At 43.7% G+C, this 19,760-nt stretch overlaps 1 protein-coding gene across 1 annotated transcript in view; it reads left to right on the top strand.

Moving 5' to 3' along the window:
• The window catches only part of LPCAT3 (lysophosphatidylcholine acyltransferase 3), a 36,123-nt gene that overhangs the window by 9,702 nt on the left and 6,661 nt on the right, over positions 1–19,760 (top strand). The window lies entirely within an intron of this gene.

Raw genomic sequence — 19,760 nt, forward strand, 5'->3', positions numbered from 1 at the left:
AGGTTTCCCCATTTGCTAACATCTCCAAATATTATTACTGAATCATAGGGTTAATGTACTAATGGCATTATTATATCATTATCATCTCTTGTCAGATAGATAAGCTCAGATTTCTTATCAAATAAGAAAGCTCTTTGATGACTATATTATTTTTTTAAATGCAGTTAAATTTTGTATTGTTTCAAACTATTGCCACTTGTTATGAGTTAAATATAATTTTAAAATTTATCAGATACAGTGCTAACCTCATCTTTAATAAAATTGGTCTTTGGGAACATAAGATATCTGATAATCTATTATCAGATAGATAATAGAGATGATAATCTCTCCAGGCCTTCTGTTGTGACCTGTAGCTCTAACAAAAATTAGATGCCCTCATGCAGTTCTAGGTGAATTGTTCTCCTCAAGCAGAGAGTTTTTAAGGTAGGGGCTGAAGGGTGTTGACATTTTCCCTGCAGTTACTGAAGACAAGGGCAAGGAGACTTAGGGCCCACATAAAGTTCTCTTGGTGAAGCAGTAATAGCTTCCTAGAGACCTCAAAGCTTAAGATCTGTGTATCCCTAAAGTTCTAGAGTTCTAAAGTTCTCTTGGTGAAGCAGTAATAGCTGCCTAGAGACCTCAAAGCTTAAGATCTGTGTATCCCAAAAGATGCTGTATACATCTTTCTTTCTCCCTGTTTTCAAAGCTAGAATGGGGAAGGTGGCAAGTAAGAAACTAAAATTAAGGATGAGTAGTTTCTGGATAAGGATTTCCTTTTGGCTTAAAACGGATGGCTTTTTATTTTATTTATTTTTTGGCTGCATTGTGTGGCATGTGGAGCATGTGGGATCTTAGTTACCCAACCAGGGATTGAATCCACACCCCCTACATTGGGAGCATGGAGTCTTAACCACTGGACCACCAGGGAAGTCCCTGGATTGCTTTTAAAATCTAAGTTCCTCCCTGTTCAAGGAGTGGCTTTGAACATAAGTGAGATTCGTGAAACTCCGGACCCCCTGAACAAAGGATTCCATCTGAGAACCTCATGTACCATAATTGTTAGCGATAGAGACTTCTGATGGAAATGTCATTGCATTCTAATTGTAGGGACCGTTTGTCAGAAAGCAGAGAGAAGTTCAGGCCAAAAGTGGTAAGACTCAGGTTTTGTTCTTGATTCGCATGAAGTCGAGTGGACAGTTTAAATACCCCACACTAAGCACAGGCTAAGTTTAAATTAACAATAAAAAGCTTTTGTCAATTAAAGATGCTTTCAGTATCAAGTATCTATCATATTGCTATGGCATTTCGATAAGAAAAGCATACATGGTCATACCTGCTACACAAAATTATAAGTGGTAAGATAGTAATTTTGTAGACAACTAAGCTCACTATAAAAAAAAAGAAAGAACTCATTTGAGTACGTTGTGTGCAAATCTGAGGAGGATATGAGCTCCCAGAAGGCTGAGCTCTGGTCGCTGTGTATTTGTATTGCTGTAATAAGAAGTGGCTTCCATGTAGACGTGCTCAGTGGCTTATAGCCCTTGAGGTTTCCAGTTTCTGCTGTGATAGCGATTCTAAACTCAGATGGGCTTGGACACCATTCTGGATTACTGTCCACAAATATAATACTTCTGTTTGCCAGCCAGCAAGCAGAGGCCAGCTGGAACAGCGCCCTTTAAGGCTCCCGTGGTGTATACCTCAGACTCTGGTGGAAAAGATTGATTATAGTTGGAATACAACATACATGGCCCCAATTAAAAATAGTGAACCAGAAGGGCTACTAGGAACCCTCAGTCTTTAGCTAAAGAATAATTTGAACCCATGTTTTAGTTCTTCTTTAGTTCTTCTGATAGAAGGAAACAAAAGTAAAGCCTAAGAATTCCTATGTAGCATGCGTGCTAAGTCACTTCAGTGTTCGACTCTGTGCGACCTTATGGACTGTAGCCCCTCAGGCTCCTCTGTCAATGGAGATTCTCCAAGCACGAATACTGGAGTGAGTATACCATGCCCTCCTCTGGGAGACCTTTCTGACCCAAGGATCGAACCCGCGTCTCCTATGTTTCCTGCATTGGAGGCAGATTCGTTACCTCTGAGCCACCTGGGAAGCCCACCTAGACAGCATGCACTTGTATTATTTATTCTAAGAGCCTAACAGTAATTATAGGGAGCCAGGTCATCATCTCACCAGAAGCTTCAAACTTCTTCAAGTCTTAATCTCGTTTTATATTTTTAAGGTATATATGCTTTTATTATATTCTAAAATACCTAACTTGGGGACTTTGCCTTGGCGGTCCAGGGTTAAGACTCCATACGTCCAATGCAGGGAGTGTGGGTTTGATCCCTGGTTGGGGAACTAAGATCCTGGCATGCCGCAGGGTGCGGCCAGAATAAATAAATAAAATACAAAATTTTAAATAGTTTTTAAAGTTCTTCCCAAATCTTCACGTAATACTGAGATGCTGATAAAGAAATTGGATTTTTTTCAGCATGGATGGTCAGGGATAATGTGAACTTCATCAGAATTTTAAACTTTTTTGCATGAAAGGATACTATAAAGCAAGTGAAAAGAAATGAGAAACAGAAAAGAAAAAGAGAGAGACAGAAAATACTTGTAAATCATTTATCTGGTAAGGGTCTAGTATCCAGAATATATCAAGAATTCTTATAACTAAACAATGAAAAGACAACTCAGTTTAAAAATGGGCAAAGAATACGAATAGACATTTGTCTAAAGAAGACATGCAAATGGCCAATAAGCACATGGAAAGATGTTCAGCATCTTTAGTCTTTGGAAATGGAGATCAAAGTCATAAGGACATACCACTTCACACCCACCAGGATGGCTGTAACCAAAAAAAGGAGTAAACAAATGTTGGTGAAGATATGGGGAAATTGGAATCCTCATGGGTGGTTGGTGGGTACGTCAAACAGCACAGCCCCTGAAGAAAGCAGTTTGGCAGTTTCTCAAAGTTAAGCACGTATTATAGTAGGACCCAGCAGTTCCGCCCCTAATTATGTTACCAAAAGAGTTGATGTATATGTTCACACAAAAACCTGTACACACATATTCATCGCATTATTATCATTGACAAACAATGGATGACCCAACTGACAAATGGATAAACAAAATATTAATATTCATAAAATGGAATATTCAGCCATAAAAAGGAATGAAGTACTGATACTTCCTATAGCGTGGATGAACTTTGAAAACATGGTGCTGAGCGAAAGAAGCCAGACACAAATGGCCACGTAACGTCTGCTCCCGTTTATGTGAGATGCCCAGAAGAGGCAAATCCATAAAGACAGAAAGTAGATTGGTGGCTGGTGGGGATGAGAGGAGGGTTGAATTGGGGGTGACGGCTGAGAGGTGTGGGGTTTCTGGTTAGCGTGATGGAGGTATTGGGGCGTTAGTAGTGGGTGTGGTTGCACAACATTGTGAATGTACTAAAATTCACCAAATCCACAGACTTGAAGAATAAAGAGTGAGTAGGTATGCTCACAAAGGTAGAGAAACAGAACCCAACAAATATCCACAGCCGCTCGGATTCATAGGTTCAGTTAGAGGGTGTGATGCCATTGTCTTTTCTCCTGTTAGAATCCCAGCTGGTTCAGGAAGAGTTTATTGTTTCACTTGCTGGAATACTTGTTGCGAAAAAGAAGTCTCACCTGCTTTGTTTGTACTTACAAGCCTAGATTTGGCAACTCTTCACAGGAGGGAGGGAGGAAAATTACCAAGACAAGTTATTCGAGAGGGTTGTGTAAAGCTAATTAGCCACTTGGCAGCCTTGGGGCAACCCCTGGCCAGATCAAGTCACAACAGGAATGAAGAACTCCAGTTTCTCCACTGAAAACCAGCGCCAGGAATCAAAAGGGGAAAAAACTCAGGCTGCCGCACACTAATTCAAGATTTTTGAGAGAGAACCATGAAGTGTAAAAGCTGAGAAGCGGGGAATAGAAGACTTCAGGCCGTTATAACAGGGAAAGAAGAGGAGGAAGCAGTAACACAAGACACGAAAGATAAGAAGTAAGAGGAGGGGCAGACTGGACAGAGCAGAGAAGATGAGGCTGGGAACTCTGCAGGCCTGGCCAGCCCTCCGCCTCTCTCTCTGACCTGTGCTGAGCCTGTGCTCCCAGCTGATAGACCTCTCTGGTAGGTGACTTCAGCACTCCTTCCCTTCCTGGACTTAAACAGGCTTCCTGGGTCTGAAATACTGAGTTGGCTCGAATGTTCATTCAGGACTTTTTGTAAGATCTTATGGCAGAGGATGAGATAATCGGACGGCATCACAGACTCAATGGGCATGAATTTGAACAAACTCCAGGAGATGGTGAAGGACAGGGAACCCTGGCGTGCTGCAGCCCATGGGGTTGCAAAGAGTCGGACACCACTTAGCAACTAACTGACAATGACAACAAATGCCTAGTTTTGTTGTAGTGGCTGATTTTTTTTTTTTTTAATAATCCAGGATTTGTAGAACCTGAAAATTCTATAATCTTGGTGACTTTCTTTAAGAAAAAGAATATAAAAATATCTTACATGTTTTATAACAATGTATGACCACATGAGCATGTTGCTAGTTCCCACCTCCACACCTACACACACATACACACCCAGGCCTCAAACAGACCCTTGCAGAGGAAGGGCCTCAGACTGAATGAAGCTGGGTGAACTTAGTGGCAAATCGCCTTCTTCCTGGGAGTTCTGGGGGCAACTCAGAGCTTTATTTTTGAAACTTGCTATAGACTTAATTTAGTTAAAATAGGATCAAGATGGGCAAAGGCCAAAATTTCCCACCCCTAGCTCAAGGCTAGAGGCTTGAGCCTGAGAGTGTATGTCTTAAAACTGGTTAAAAGAGCTTACTCAGATTTTAAGAAGTTAAGTATAGATAGGCTTGTATAAAATATTTGCTCAAAAAAAAAAATAAAATATTTGCTCATATGTAAATATTTCTTAAGTGGCCTCAAGGAAGTACATGTTTGATGCTTTTTTATGGATATTTTCTCTTATAATCTGCGCAACAGCCTGCAAGATGGCTAGTATTTTGCCTCTTGACTAAAAGAAAAACACACAACCTAGAAATGGCAAGTGCAGTTTTATTCAGGGCCTTAACTGAGGAACATAGCCTGGAAGACCGCCTCTCGGGTGGCTCTGAGGAAGGCTCCAAAGAGATCAGGGACGTATTAATATGTGAATGTTTCTTGCTTGGAAAAAAGCATGTAGTTGAGCCTCAGAGAGGCTTCCCTGGTGACTCAGACAGTAAAGAATCTGCCTGCAGTGCAGGAGACCGGATTCAACCCCTGGGTCAGGAAGATTCCTCTGGAGAATGCCATGGGCAGGGCAGCCTGTAGGCTACAGTAGGTAGAGTCACAAAGAGGTGAACACGACTAAGTAGCTAACACATACTTTGAGCATCAAAAGATTACTGCCAGTCACAAAGAGCAGACGTCTCAAGTTAATGATTTTAGTGCCTTTCTGTGTATGTGAAGACGGAAGAATCTGGACTCATTGCATCTGTCCCTTAGATATACATCTGAACTATCTAGGCCAGTATCCAAAGCACAGAAGCCTTCAAGTTTTTCTCCATCCTGAATTCCCCGCTAGGTACACCGTTGGTGGGCAGCTGCAGTGGCTGCTGGCATGGTCCTTGAAAAACTGGAATGGGGCGGGGCGTGCCTTTCTTTACATCCCTACCTTAGACGTGAAGAAATCAAGGTACAAAGAATCTTAAGTGATTTGCCCAAGCGGCAAAGCTGAATTTCTCAACCAGATTACTCTTCATTCCTGAGTCTAGCTCCAATCAGATAATCTGGCTAGAAGTTGCCACCAAGTGGTTCGCTAATTTACAAAGATTTATAATATGATTTAAAAAACCACTCTCTGAATGTAAGCCTCAGGCTGGTATCTGCTAGGAAAGGCGTTTCGGTGTGTTCAAGTGCCTGAGGGTCGGCCAACATCTGTTGTCCTGTTCCACTAGTCAGCAGTGACTAGCAACTAGCCTGCGAGTCAACAGCCTTAACATTCTTTCAGTCTATAAATTTTTGTCATAACAAAAGAACTATGTGACCATTTGCACAATCTGTAATAGTACAGAAAAGACTGTAATTGTGCAGACAAACATTCACAAATAGTTCTGAGCATCTGATCAGGCTTGAGATAGTCCTGAGGGCTGGCCCCTGACCCAGGATGGTGGGGTAGGATGGTGGGGTGCTGACTTTTCCTAGGCTCAGAAGCCAGTGAGTACCTCTTCCCGGTGGGGTCATACAAGGGAACGTGGCTTCAGGGTCAGTCTGTTGTCTCATCATAACATCATAACTTCTCAGCCTTAGCACCAGTTTGCACACACGATTGCCAGCTTGTATCGTTGGCGCTAATCTTAACATGGCCTTGCCTGTTAACTGCTAAGAGCCCCTGGCTTGAGTGCAACAATAAAAAACTGACTTTTGATGGGACTTTGGGTGCAGTTCAGGTTTAGGTTGTTTGGGTTAAGTGACTAAAAAAACTAATATTTCCTTTTTTTTTTTTTTTGGTCACACCATTCCACTCGACTTATGAGATTTTAGTTCCCCAGCCAAGGTTTGAACTTGGGTCTCAACATTGAGAGCACCAAGTCCTAACCACTGGACCTCCAGGGAATTCCCATTAAAAGAAAAAAAAACTTTGCAACCTTCATAAGAGCCTTTTTCCTTTCTCACAGATAACAGCCATTTACTAGTTTACCCTTAAAATGCCCCCTCTGTTCTTATTCTGAGGACATTTTCATCATTTATCCCTGAATTCTATTCTACAGTCATCAAAACATTTAAGATACTCAGCTGGAGGTCCCTTTCAGAAATGAATTGCACCCTAAGAAGATAGGCAGGGAGCATCCCCAAGAACTGATGAAGAAAGAAAGAACAAGGAGTACCTAAATTTAGCAGAGATGAAGTTTTCAAATGGTTTTAGATAGGATGATAAGCAGACATGGGCATGCATGTGTCTGTGAACAGATAATTAGAGATTAACATAGCCATAGCTTTAAAAGTGCACAGCTAGTGACCAGTGAGGCTTCCCTGGTGGCTCAGTGGTAACAAATCCACCCGCAATGCAGGAGATGCAGGTTCAGTCCCTGGGTCGGGCAGATCCCCTGGAAAAGGAAATGGCAATCCATTCCAGTGTTCTTGTCTGGAGAATTCCGTGACAGAAGGGCCTAGCGGGCTACAGCCCATGGGGTCAAAACAAGTCGGACATGACTGAGTGACTGAACAACAGCAGTGACTAGTGATGTATTTGCTGGCCTCCGCCAGGTGCCAAAGCATGAGACAGGAGTATCAGCATAGAAATCAAGTGATATGGGTTCTAACTGGGGCTCTGCTCTATTAACCTGAAGCAAGCCAGTTAGTCCCTTTGGGCTTTGCTTTCTTCTATCTCTAATAAAGGGTTTGGAGTCAGTGATTTATAAGGTTTCATGGGTTCAAAGAATCTGAATCCTATGAATAACCATTCAGCATGTGACTCAGCCTGAGCCATAGAGGACTGTTGGAGTGGGGCAGGTGTGTTATCACCTTGGCCATACCATCAATAAGGCTTAATCTGCTGAATAGAGACAGGACCATTGTGAACAAATTCCAGAGGTGAGCGTCACCCCACCTCCAGGTCCATAATGTCCCAGTGTTCCCCCGTCTGACAGTGTGGTCAGTAACCAATCAGTTACCTATCACCACAAAGAGCCAGAGTCACACAGGGCTTCACTCTCCTTCCTATCTCCATCCGTCTTGCTTTCCTCTGTATAGTTCTTCAGTATGAGGAATCTCCACTTTGGTGAAAGAAAACAAATGTGAATGGCAGTTCTTCACAGTGGAAATAATCATGATAAAGCTAGCATGTGGAAATATGTGATAAAAAATAAACTGTCAATACCAAATAAGCCGTTAGATGGCCACTTCCCTGGCCATCTAGTGGTTAAGACTCTGCACTTCCAATTAAGGGAGCGCAGGCACTATCCCTGGTTGGGGAGGTAAGATCCCACATGCCACGTGGCCAAAGATAAATAAATAATACAAATAAGCCATGTTCAAAAGCAGTCCTGTTTTATATTCTAGTCTGTGATTCTTAGGAAAATTGAACTGAAACTTGATCCTGAAAGTGGCCTTCCATTGTGCAAAGCAAAATACCCATTATCTGTGGGAACATTACATGATTTAGGAAAATTTCAGCATCCAGATGATATAAGGCTGAAACAGGTTTTTTCATCCATCTTTTTCAGCTAGAAATTCCAGAGTTGCCATAATTTTGTCAGTGAACTATCCCTAAGAGCAGTGATGGACAGACATAGCCTTTTGGGGGGGATCCGCTGTCTCCCATCCCTTTACCTCCGACAATAAGCATGAATTTTGAGTTTGAGATCAGTTTCAGTCATTTGACTCTAAGGAGCCCATTGACCCTGTGAACCAGATCTTCTTACAAGAGGTGAGGGTGAGTTGGCCTGGGCTGGGGGTATGTTACCCCATTGCTGAGGGCCAAGGCAGAAATGAGTAGACCAGAAACAGAGGTGATGAGCTCAGTTTATTTTTGGCTGCATTGGGTCTTCATTGCTGCACGGGCTTTTCTCTCATTGCAGTGAGCGGGGGCTACTCTCTAGTTGCATTTCTCAGTTTCTCACTGCAGTGGCTTCTTTTGTGCAGAGCATGGGTTCTGGGGCTTTCAGGCTTCAGGAGTTGTGACACATAGACGCAGGAGTTGTGGCTCCAGGGCTCTAGAGCACAGGCTCAGTAGTTGTGGCCCATGGGCTTAGTTGCTCCATAGCATGTGGGATCTTCCTAGCCCAGGAATCAAACCCATATTTCCTGCATTGACACAGGCAGATTCTTTACCTCTGAGCACCAGGGAAGTCCAATCCTCTTGATTTTTTTTCCCTATTATATAAAATTCTGACTCTGTCTGGTTTTCCAAACCTTCCTGCCCCGTCTTGTAGTCAGCCCGGTCTTGTGACATGACTGCTCCATGCCCTCTCCTGCCTCTGGGTCTTTAGTACATAATTCTGCCTTGGAACTCCCTTCCCTTGTTTCTTCTCTGCTCATCCTGACTTATCTGTTCATTACTGACCTCTTGTCTTCTCCAACCTCTACAACATTGCCATTTCCATCACTTAGCATTTATACAACATCATTGCTTGGTATTCTTTTCTCTCTAAAATGCTCCTTCAGAGTCTGAAAGCATCTCTTACAACTCTACCATAGTCTCCTTTTGCCTAATGCATTGCTGACCACATAATGGATGCTCAATACATATTTTATTCACTCCCTAGGATACAGAGTATTTGTTCATTCATTCTTTTATTCTCTCATCCAGTCAACAAATATTTTTGAGAACTTTTTTGTACCAGGAACTCTACAAGGCACTTGCAGTACAGTGAGGGGGGGGAAGAGACAAAAATCTTGCCTTCAAAGACCAATAAGTAGAATATACAGCATGTGGAAAAGTAGTAAGTGCCAAGGGAAAATAGGAAAGATAAAGTAGGAAAGAAAAACAGGAAGTGTGTGTTGGTGGCATACAGGGTGGGGCAACGTGTGCAATCTCAAGATACCATGGTCAGGGAAGGCCCCACCGATAAGGTGACATTTCAGTAAAAACCTGAAGCGCTGGAGGTACTTGAGCTCATGGGTGAAAGAGCATCCCAAGCCAGGAACATGTTAATGTGAGGGCTCTAAGGTTTGCACAAGTCTGCCATTCCAGGAAGGGCGTCCCAGAGTCAGAGATGAGTCAGAGAGCAGTGGGGGAGGGGTGAGCAGCTCAGTTTGGCATTCTGGTTGGACTTCAGCTCCTGCTGAGCAGAGTGTGACTGAATGCACTGGGGGAGATGAGTCAGGAGATGACAATTATAACACAAGCCAGGGATGGCGCCAACATGGACCAGGGGCAGAAGTGGTCAGATTCTGGGTTCACTTTGCAGATAGAATAAACAGGGTTTGCTGACAGATAGGGTTGCCTGGGGGAGGGGAGGGGGTCAGGAGCAGGGGAAGGTGGCAGGGCCTCAGCCTTGTGTGAGCAGAAGGGCTGAGCAGAAGGCTTTGCTGAAATGAGGAAGCCAGGGGAGGAGCAGGCTAGCTGAGAGAAGGACATCAGCAGTTGAGTTTGGGGCCTGTTACGTCTGAGGTGTCCCGTTAGGCGGGTACCCACTCCACGTGGCACACGAGTGTGAAGTTCAGGGGAGAGCCTCAATGGGAGGTGGACGTGCAAGAGCCGTTGGCATTCACGGTGTTAGAAGCCAGTCGGTTGAGGTTGCTGGGCAGGCCTCTGTTAAAGGAGAGGTTGATGCCATCTCACGCTCACTGAGCATCTGATATGGACCAGGTTGAAATATGAGCCAGGACCTAGATACTCTACTAGTGAAACTGAGGACCAAAAGCAGTAACTCATCAACCAGCCTAAGGGGACAGCTAGTAAGTAGCAGAACTGGGATGCAGGCTGTCAAATCTCATCTTAACCTCAGAGTTGGTGTGCTTCTAACCATCCAGTGCTTTAATTTAACCGTACGTTGCATTTTAGAAAAAGTGCTCTTGGCAAGCCAGAGTCAGTATCTTTAAAATAAATACACAATGACTCTTCTTTTAAAGTTAAGATGGGAAGAAAATCCCTCAGTCATTTGATTGTCACATGGAAAGAAGATTAGATTTGGAACCCCTGATACCACTTGCATCAGAATTTCTCAGATAAGACCTAGTTTACAGACTCCCTCTATGTGAATCTGCATGTGTGTGTGTGAGACTTTGTGACTGCTTACAATATGTTAGGCTGTGCTGACTATTTTATATGCATTATCCCCTTTCAGTTCAGTTCAGTTCAGTCACTCAGTCGTGTCCAACTCTGCGACCCCATGAATTGCAGCACGCCAGGCCTCCCTGTCCATCACCAACTCCCGGAGTTCACTCAGACTCATGTCCATCAAGTCAGTGATGCCATCCAACCATCTCATCCTCTGTCGTCCCCTTCTCCTCCTGCCCCTAGTCCCTCCCAGCATCAGAGTCTTTTCCAATGAGTCAACTCTTCACATGAGGTGGCCAAAGTACTGGAGTTTCAGCTTTAGCATCATTTCTTCCAAAGAACACCCAAGACCGATCTCCTTTAGAATGGACTGGTTGGATCTCCTTGCAGTCCAAGGGACTCTCAAGAGTCTTCTCCAACACCACAGTTCAAAAGCATCAATTCTTTGGCGCTCAGCTTTCTTCACAATCCAAGTCTCACATCCATACATGACCACTGGAAAAACCATAGCCTTGACTAAACGGACCTTTGTCGGCAAAGTAATGTCTCTGCTTTTGAATATGCTATCTAGGTTGGTCATAACTTTCCTTCCAAGGAGTAAGCGTCTTTTAATTTCATGGCTGCAGTCACCATCTGCAGTGATTTTGGAACCCAAAAAAATAAAGTCTGACACTGTTTCCCCATCCCCTTTAGCCCTTACAATAATCACTGGAGCAGGTCCTGTCCCCATTTTACAGATGAAGAAACTGACACTCAAACCACTATTAAGTGTCAATTACTGTAGGTCAACCCATCAGAAAATGAAGTATGCAGGGATAGCATGCTATGGGAGATCCAAAGACACAGAAGAACTTTAGGAAAGGAGATTGTGAACTTGTGATAGTTTTAATACAGAACACTAGTGTAAGGAATGGCAACTTGTATTACATAATGATTTTGCCAAATAAGTCTTTGTCCTAAGCACCATGTATTTAAGGCAGGAGTCCATAATGTGCAGGGTCATGAATTAATTGTGGTCTATAGTAACCCTAAAGAAGGAGACACTTGAACTGAGTGTTTTTCAAGAATGGGTAGGACTTCACTTGGTTAGAGGGGCAGTTGAAGAAGATCCCACCCAAAGGGACCGGCATGAGTGAAGGTCTAGAGATTAAAGACATAAGACATGTTTTGTTTGGATTTGGGGGGAGGGGGGCATTGTTGTGGTTTGTGTGTTTGGTTGGGTTTTTCTTTTTTTGGCCACACCACATTCCATGTGGAATCTTAGTTCCCTGACCAGGGATTGAACCCTGAAGGGCCCTTGGCAGTGAGCGCGCAGAGTCCTAACCTGTGGACCACCATGGAATTCCCGACACAAGGCATGCTTGAGAAGAAACTAGCATAGCAGTTAGCTAGAGGAGGAGGGTGGAGGCTTTGCCCAGAAATGTAATTTAGAAGGTAGACCTTGAATCTTGGACTGGGGGGCTGATGCTGTGTGGAGTGGTCAGGTAGAGTCACTGATGGCTTCTGAGCAGGAATGGCAGGGAGAGCCCCCTGGTGGAGGATGTCAGGGGATGCAGCTACAGGCAGAGATGAGGTTGTGGCAAGACTTGAAGGGGGAGCATTTGAGGGCCTTCCCTGCAGATGTAGCATGGGAAAGAAGGGGATGCGATGGTGGCGCGAGACATTGGAAAGGAGGGATGGACAGGATTTTGTGGGGGAAATCCCTGGCGGTCCTTATGGCTGAGAACTCTGGACTTCCACTGCAGGGAGCATGGGTTCAGTCCCTAGTTGGGGAACTAAGATCCTGCAAGCCTTGTGGTGTGGCCAAAACAAAAACAAACCAGGATTTGGTGACTAGATATGGGCACTGAGGAAAAAGGGAAGAGGCGGAGACAACTTAAAGCCTTTGAATGTCGCTGTGTGGCCCGGAGCGCAGTAACATCATTAATCAACCAAAGAAGCTGAGAGAAGCCTGATTCAGGGGAAAGCCCATGTCTTATTTACACAGAGTTAGAGATGGTGCAAGATATCAAACTGAAAATGCCCCACCAGGAAGTAGGAAATGTGGAACTGAAACCTGAGAGGTCAGGATTAAAGGTGTGAGGTTGTCTTTGGCATAAAGATCACGTTAAATTACATGAGAGTAGATGGGGTTTCCAACGAGACGGTGTGGACAGCATAGCAGAGGGTCGGGACTGACTCTGGAGGTCAGCCATGTTTAGGAGTCAGAAGAAAAAGCCTTCAGTGAAAGAGGCAAAGGAGAGGTTGGTGCAATTTGTCACCACCCTTTGCCAAGTCAAAGCTCAAAGCGAGCGGAGAGTAAGAGTGAACATTTAGGGATTTTCACAGGAGTTCCATAGTGCCACATCATCCAAGCCCAGGACTTTGTACTTTACTGAAGTATGGTCCACGGCAGATGGGAAATTTTAAAAACTGATCTGCACCACCAACTGAGAAGTGCTGCTCAGCCAGTAAGTGAGCCAAACAGTCTGCTCCGAGGTACATACCCAAGAGAACGGAAAACATACGCCTCGGGAATGTTCACAGCAGCCTTCTTCTTAATACCCCCAAAGTGGAAACAACCAAGATGTCCATCAACTGATGGTTGAATAAATGACGTATGATCTGTCCAAACGAAGGAATGTTATTCAGCCATAAAAAAATAACGGAGTGCTGCTACATGGTACAACATAAACGAACCTCAAAAACATGACACTGAGTGAAAGAAGCTAGATACAAAAGTCCACATATGGTATGCCTCCGTTTTTATGAAATAGCCAGAACAGGCAAATCTGTAGAGTCAGAAAGTGACTTTGTCACCAGGGCCTGGAGAGTGACCACTAACACAGATAGGGTTTCTTGGGCGGGGGGGGGGGGGGGGGGGGGGGGGGGGGGGATGAAAACATGCTGGAATTTAGACACTCCAGTGGGGACATTATACAACCTTATGAATATACTAAAAACCACTGCATCCTACACTCTGATGAATTTGATGGTATGTGAAATACATCTCAATAGAATAAGAAAAAAAGAGGGAAACTGATATCTCAAAACCAAGGACAGAGAAACTTTCCAAAAAAGAAAAAGAATATATACAAGGAGGGACTTCCCTAGTGGTCCAGTGGCTAAGACTCTGCCCTCCTGGTCAGGGGGCCCGGGTTCAATCCCTTGTCAGGGAACTAGATCCCACATGTTGAAACTGAGACTCAGTGCCACCAAATAAATAAATTAAAAAAAAAAAAATACAGAAGGAGCAGTTGAGGAAAGGAGGGAGGAAGAAAAGCCTGTTGATTTAGAGTGCTTTAACCAGGAAAATTAAGCCAAAACACCATTCTGTGTCAGCATTTCTCCAAGTGTAGTCCATGAACTCCTATGGGTCCCTGAGAACTTTAAAGTTATTTTTCAGAATAAAATTAAAATGTTATTTGCTTTTGTCATTGGCACTTGACAGGGCAGAAGCGATGGTAAAAACTCTGCTGGTCCCTAAGCATGAGTGAAGGTGTGGACACCAAACTGAACCAGCATACCCTACATTCTTCACCATGCAGTCGGTCAAGAAAGGGCAGAGCCAGGACTTCCCTGGCAATGCAGTGGTTAAGAATCCACCTTCCAGTGCAGGGCACATGGGCTTGATCTCTGGTCCGGAAACTGAGATCCCACATGCCTGGGGGCAGCTAAGCCCATGTGCCGCAAGCAGAGAAGGACTCGAGCCCCAACTACTAAGTCCAAGTGCCACAGCACAGATCCAATGCTGCCAAAAAATAAATGCTAAAAAAAACAAGGCGGGGGGTGCACAGATCCATCCACTGCCCACTCATTGGAAAAGACCCTGATGCTGGGAAAGATTGAGGGCAGGAGGAGAAGGGGGGCAACAGAGGATGAGATGGTTGGACGGCATCACTGACTCAATGGACATGACTTTGAACAAACTCCAGAAGATAGTGAAGGACAGGGAAGCCTGGCGTGCTGCAGTCCATGGGATCACCAAGAGTCAGCTACGACTGAGCAACTGAACGACAACCGAAGAGTGTCCTGGATGAAACATAAAATCTCAACCCTGAGTACATGTCTTTTTAACATTCTGTTTGAAGAAATGAGACACATGCATGGAACACCCTCTGTCCCAAAGCAGAAGTGTCTCAAGGCAAAGCACCTGTGCACTGGCTCAAACTGCACAATGAGCTGACAGCTTCTCTTTCACAGAACACCATTTTCACGTGAAAGAACGACTGACAGACATGCTGGTTATTTAGACTGGGCATTTGGCAGAGAGTTTCTTGGAAATGCGCAAAGTAAGCCTGTCACTTCAAGGAACATAACTGACAGTGTTTGTAATCAATGATAAATTTCAAGCTTTCAAGTGAAAATTTGAATTTTCCAAAACTTGTGTTTGCTACCATGAGCTAGACAACTTCCCATTTTATAAAGACTTCTCTGCTGAAAATCAATGGTAATACTAAGAAATGTGATTTTTTTTTTATATTATATTATAAGGATGTCTCAAGATTGAAAGATCTCCCTAACTCAGTGAACCAATATTTTACCAATGACCAATGCACACTGTTAAAAAACCAGACCTGGCTAAAAGATCTATTCATAGTTCACGAGAGACCTGTGGATTTTAATGTAACAGTGTGAAAAGCTCATTGATAGGATTTCAAATTCCATATTACAACTAGCCTTTAAGAAACTACTTATTTGCTGAGTTTTGATTTTCTGTATGTTATCAAAGACGGAATATCCAAAATTATCTGAAAAGGCTATTAAGATTCTCTTTCCAGCTGTATATCTTTGTGAAGCCAGATTTTTTTTTTCATATATTTTGGCCTAAATGACATATTACAACAAACTGAATTCAGAAGCAGTTTTGAGCATCCAGCCTTCTTCTATTTAGCAAATGCCAGATATCTGTTAAAAAAAAAAAAAAATCCCATTCTTTTCATTAAATGGTTTTATTTTTATGTAAATGGTTGACTTAGAAAATATAGCTGTTTTCATTAACAGTACATTATTTGTATTAACATGTAATAGGTTTATTTTTTTTTTCATGAATTAATAATTTTAAAACTTTTAATTTTCTTTTCTTTTGCCTGTGCCTCATGGCATATGGGATCTTAGTTCCCCAAACAGGGATCAAACCTATGGCCCCTGCAGCGGAAGGCTTTTAAGAGTGTAAAGTGATGCTAATTAACAAGGACCACCTGTATAGCACAGGAAGATATATTTAATGTCTTACATTAATAATAACCTATAATGGGAAAGAATCTAAAAAAGAATATATACACACACACACACACACACACATATAACTGAATCAGTTTGTGTATACCTGAAGCTAACACAACATTGTAAATTAACTCTATTTCAGTTTTTTTTTTTTTTTTCATGATTTTTAAAACAGCAGTGCTGAGACCAAAACGTTTGGCAGCGGCTACTGTATATATGCTGAGGGTGTTCTCTGAACTCTTGGTGTGGTGTTGGAGGTGGTTGTCATCTTTTTGGTACAAACCAGTGTCAATGCCTGGCTAAGACAACACGTAGCAGTTCTAGTTCTGTCTTCTTCCTCACACCTGCCAAAACATGCTCTGTTTTCTGTTCATCAAGGTCACATGAACTATTGCCTGATCAAACAGGGTCGTATCATATTCCCAGAGAGCCCAGAAATAGCAAAACAGGATGAGAGGCAAAGAAATTCATCAGACATGAATGAAAGCAGTCCATTTCTATTTCTTCACATGGAACTTCAGGACCTTTTAGGATTAATGAGTAATTTCACAACTCTTAGATCTCAGAGAGGGAGGAACTCCACTAGCGATCTCAGTTAATAGATCCGAGTTTCTGACTCAGACGGCAGTGGGGCCTGAGGAGACGACCGGCGACAAGCTGGGGAGGCCAGCTGGGTACATAGGTTCCATATACCGGGATCCTTGAAGCCAGCGGTCCCCAACTTTTTTGACACCAGGGAGCAGTTTCGTGGAAGACAGTTTTCTCCAAAGACCAAGGCAGTAAGGGGTAGAGGGTGGTTTCAGGCTGACTCAAGCACATTTATTGTGTGTTTTATTTCTATTAATATTATTACTACATCAGCTACACCTCAGATCATTGGATCCCGGACGTTGGGGACCCCTGCCTGAAGGGGCCAAGTTCAGTGCCTCCCAGCAGTCTGCTGTAGGGTCACAGCATAGTGAGTGCCTTCCAGTCTGCTCTTGGCATGTACCCATTCTAGTTTGGGAATCCCGAGTTCAGGGTGCAGATTTTATCTTCAACCTTCGTCTGCTAATAAGTTTCTGCAGGGTCCTCCTTTATTATTTTTTTTATATTTATTTCTTTATTTGGCTGTGCTGGGTTTTAGTCGTGGCATGCAGTCTCTTAGTTGCTGCTTGTGGAATCTAGTTCCCTAACCAGGGATCAAACCCGGGCCCCCTGAATTGGGAGCACAGAGTCTGAGCCACTGGACCACCAGGGAAGTCCCCAGGGTCCCCCTTTAAACAAACAATCAAATAGAAGAAATTGTTCCAGTGTGGGGGCCACACAATCTCTAAAAAGCCTCCATACCGGGTTTAGAGAGCAAACTTCTGCCTGTTGGGTGCCATTCAGGGAAAACAGCAGCCCCCAGTCATCGAGCTCAGGGTTTTCTCCCCAGGACCTGCCCTGCACGAGGGTTTAGGAAGGCAGAGCTTCTCAGCCCTGGCTGCCCATTAGGGCCACCCAGACCTACTGCATCAGACTGACGGGCGGGTGGGCGGGTGAGAGCTGCTTCTGTTGGTTTCTTTCAGCAATTCTTTAGGTGACTGTAGCCACTGTATCAAGCATCGGCTCCCACACAGCAGCACTGAGACTCAGAAGCAGCTTGTAGGATGACACCCTCCCCCCAAACAGCACATCCCCGATGGGATGAATGGCAGCCAGGCTCCGAAGCTTGCTGAGCTGAGCAGCAGCGGGGAGCAGGGTACCGTGTTGACAACCAGCTCCAGGTTGTCACAGCAACTCGCCCAGCACAGCTCCTTCCTCCCCTTAGTGGCTTCCAGAGCCTGGAGGCGCCACTGTTCTCTCTGATGATCTTCCTGTCCTTGGTAACCTGGACTGCTGCACTCTTCTTCTTTTTCTCCCAATTACTCCATCTCCTTATTGATGCATTTCCTGGTGTGCAATCAGACTTCACCTGCATGGAACTCCTCACCCAACTCAACGCCCCACAGATACACCCAAAAATAGGAGACAGCAAAAGGGCCTTGAATGCCAGAACAGCTGTTACGAGAGCTGGGCACTAAGTCTGCAAGGAAGACACCAAGGCCTTTGTTCTTGTCTTAGGTCTTGTGTGTCTGTTTTGCACCTTTAAAACAAAGTTAAGACTTCTAAGGCCTGCTGGAAATTAGAAGTAGGAAGAGCGATTATTCTCAGCACTGAAAGATCAAGAAGTGACTATAGATCCCTGAATAGCAAAGAAAGGGGCAGAAAAGTACGGCAAATGGACGTAAGGACTCAGAATGCAGGACAGTGTGCGCGCACCTGGTAGGTCCTAAAGCCATTGTGCCTTTAGAACAGTTATGACCCAGACCACCAGGGAAATGTCCAGTTATATTCAGTTTAAGGAGGCAGAGTAATGCGTGTTGTGTTTTTTAATTTCAAGCATCCCAAATGATGAAGGGTTTCAGTGATTTCAATTGGTTAAAGGTTTTTAACCCTTTAAGTGCTTTAAAGGGTAAACTCTTAGCTGTCTGGAACTTTTTTATGAGTACTCTAGGTAATTAAGATCCACCCTATTTGTTGTTTTTGTTCATTTATGCCCCTATTCCTAAAACATTAAAAATAAAAGACAAAAGATGTAAGGCATTTGGGTGTTTATATATACTTTCTAGTACCTGGGTCTGGTTCTTAGCAATTCTTGCTGCTCAGTCCCACAAAATTTCTGCCCACGCGGTACGTATGAGGCTTGTCATATTCCTTTACTCATTCATCTGACTGTGAAAGGGTCACAGTTGCCTCCCTCCCCTCGACTAGCAGCCCTACATCACTTCACCTTAGGTGGCTAGAACATAAACCATTCCATGCCACCCGCTCCCTCATTCTGTGCTCCATAAACAGAATGCTTGGCGTGTAGGGGGCACATAATAAGCATCTGTTGGATTAATGAATGAGCAAAGGAGCCAGTCATCACAGAATTATCTACAGAGTCAACTGTTTGCATGAAGCTATATATTTGATAAAGAGCCTAGCCCATTATGAGAGCAGCATCCAAAGGACACCAGTAGATCCTGCCACCGAGAAGAAGATAAATGTCTGATACACTGCTGTGTGAAAAAACTAGGGTACATAAGTATACAGGTTGTGATCAGAAGTTGTTTTATTATTATTATTTATTTATTTATTTGGCTGTGCTGGATCTTAATTCCAGCACATAGCATCTTTAGTTGCGGCATGTGGGATCTAGTTCCTTGACCAGGGATCGAACCTGGGCCCCCTACATTTGGAACACAGAGTTTTAGCCACTGGACCACCAGAGAAGTCCCTGTGGTCATAAGTATTTAAAAAAAAAAAAAAAGGTCATGGGAAAAATAATTAGGAGAACATCAGCTAATGTATAACATGATTATCCATTTACTCATTCACTTAATTCAACACTTTATGTATGACACTCATCTAAGCCTTGCAGTTAAGCAAACTCACAACTATATCACCAGTGATAAATTACCTGCAACTTACAATTGAAAAGTTAAGAATTGCAGGGACTTCCCTGGCAGTCCAGTGGTTAGAACTCCAAGCTTCCACTGCTGGAGGCCTGGGTTCAACCTCTGGTCTGGGAACTAAGATCCCACAAGGCCCAAGGTACAGCCAAAAATGCAAGAATTGCAGCAGCTATAAACCATGACTAACTCAAGAACACTAATTATGCAATGACAGACTGGGTAAAGCATCCTTCCAAACAAAAGGAGGGACCCCAGCTCTCTACTCATGCACTACAGGAGGAAGGTTGCCAAGCCCGTCAGCCAGGTTTCATGATGTGATGTGAGGAACACTGGCTGTGAGTCTGCAGTAAAACAAGGCAACGTGTTAATTT

Source organism: Bos indicus, chromosome 5 (assembly GCF_029378745.1).
Source record: "Bos indicus isolate NIAB-ARS_2022 breed Sahiwal x Tharparkar chromosome 5, NIAB-ARS_B.indTharparkar_mat_pri_1.0, whole genome shotgun sequence".
Lineage (NCBI taxonomy): Eukaryota > Metazoa > Chordata > Mammalia > Artiodactyla > Bovidae > Bos > Bos indicus.